The sequence below is a fragment of the Loxodonta africana genome, chromosome 16 (assembly GCF_030014295.1).
Source record: "Loxodonta africana isolate mLoxAfr1 chromosome 16, mLoxAfr1.hap2, whole genome shotgun sequence".
Classification (NCBI taxonomy): Eukaryota; Metazoa; Chordata; class Mammalia; order Proboscidea; family Elephantidae; genus Loxodonta; species Loxodonta africana.
Genome location: NC_087357.1, coordinates 63,811,782 through 63,813,539, shown reverse-complemented (window position 1 = coordinate 63,813,539; position 1,758 = coordinate 63,811,782). Strand labels below are relative to the sequence as shown.

At 37.4% G+C, this 1,758-nt stretch overlaps 1 non-coding gene across 1 annotated transcript; it reads right to left on the bottom strand.

The window, feature by feature from the left end:
* Nucleotides 1-1,071: 1,071 nt before the first annotated feature.
* LOC111750374 (U6 spliceosomal RNA) lies at nucleotides 1,072-1,178 on the bottom strand. The gene has a single exon (XR_002785518.1). It is a non-coding gene; the product is annotated as a U6 spliceosomal RNA (small nuclear RNA).
* Nucleotides 1,179-1,758: the final 580 nt, after the last annotated feature.

Here is a 1,758-nt window from a genome sequence, read left to right as displayed (position 1 = left end):
TGCCGGTGTCTTTCAACTTTCCTAAGGTCTTTACAAACGGATATTCAATAAACGATGAAAATCCAATATTTAAATAAGCAGAAAATTCTACACTCTCTGTCTGCCCCCGAGCCCCCACCCCCGCAAAAAAAGGTGAAGAGAATGCTTATAATATTATTGAACTATCTTCTGACAAAAGCTCTAGGAATTTCTCTGAATGAACAATACTTGGATGAAGCATCCATGAAAATCATGCTGTTGAAGTTATTCAGCGTATTTCTCAGCTTAGTAAATGTGTTTTGGGATATAAAACTTCATGACCAAAGGAGCAGCTTTGATATCTTATGGGCAAACGCCTAGTGAATAAATCACAAATACCTGTGCTCAGTTCAATTTTGTTTTTCATATTAAAACTTCAGGAAATACAATCATTGAATTGCTTCCCTGGACCTCAGTGCTCAAACAGGATATTGATATAGTGTAGCATGAATGTGCTAGCAATGAACCTGGGAAAGCTTGTTTTGAATGTTCCTGTGTCATTTCACGCTGCATAAAATAAGGACAGCAGAATCCCGTAACCCTTTACAAATCATTGAGTCTGTTCCCTGAAAATTTTCTAATGGCTAGTGTTTAAACATACAGCAATCATCATTTCCATATTATTACATAACTATTGAATAATATCCACCACAACCACTGGCACCAGTTGCCTTCTAGTTGATCCTGATTCATGGCAAACCCCATGTGTCACAGCAGAACTCTGCTTTATAGAGTTTTCAATGGCTGATTTTTGGGATGTAGCTTGCCAAGCCTTTCTTCTGAGGTGCCTCTGGGTAGACTCAAACATCCAACCTTTTGGTTAGCAGTCCAGAATGTTAACTGGAATAATAAGCACACCCCGTAATTCTGTTTCAAATTATCACAATTTTCATATCTAAAAGGTATATCTAATAAAGTGAAACTCTCGTTTTATGCCTAAAAAGTCAAAGTAAAACTTAAGATTGTTTTATAGGCTAAGGACTTATTTCTGAATCTTAATTAATTGTGTGGCTTTGACTAAGTTACTTACCCATTTAGAAACTCACTTTTTTTTTTAATATGGAACGCTTCATGAATTTGCCGGTCATCCTTGCACAGGGGCCATGCTAATCTGCTCTGCATCATTCCAGTTTTAGTATACGTGCTGCCAAAGCGAGCACTAGAAACTCGCTTTATGTACAAAGACGACCTGTAAGATTCTTTTCACTTGTAAGATTTGAAATAATGATGCATTTGTGAAAAAGGTCTATACCATTGCTAACTTGGCAGAGATCTTTATATAATGTAGTTGTAATTCAGAATGGTCCTTAGAAGCAAGGATGGCGAGACTGCGTCTTACATACTTTGGACTTGTCAGGAGGGATCAGTCTCTGGAGAAGGACATCATGCTTGGCAAAGTACAGGGTTAGTGGAAAAGAGGAAGACCCTCAATGAGGTGGACTGACACAGTGGCTGCAACAATGAGCTCAAGCATAACAATGATTTTAAGGATGGCACAGGACCGGGCAGTGTTTCCTTCTATTGCGTATAGGGTCTCTATGAGTTGGAACTGACTCGACGGCACCTAACAACAACAACAACAGTCCTAATTATTTAAGATGTTATATTAAAATAACATGAGCTATATTATGCAAAACAATATTGGTTATCACAGATATTTAAAAGTTATAACTTAAACTTCAAAGAAATATTTTTCTTATAGATGACCACTTATGACCAAATGCACACTCATCTTCCAGA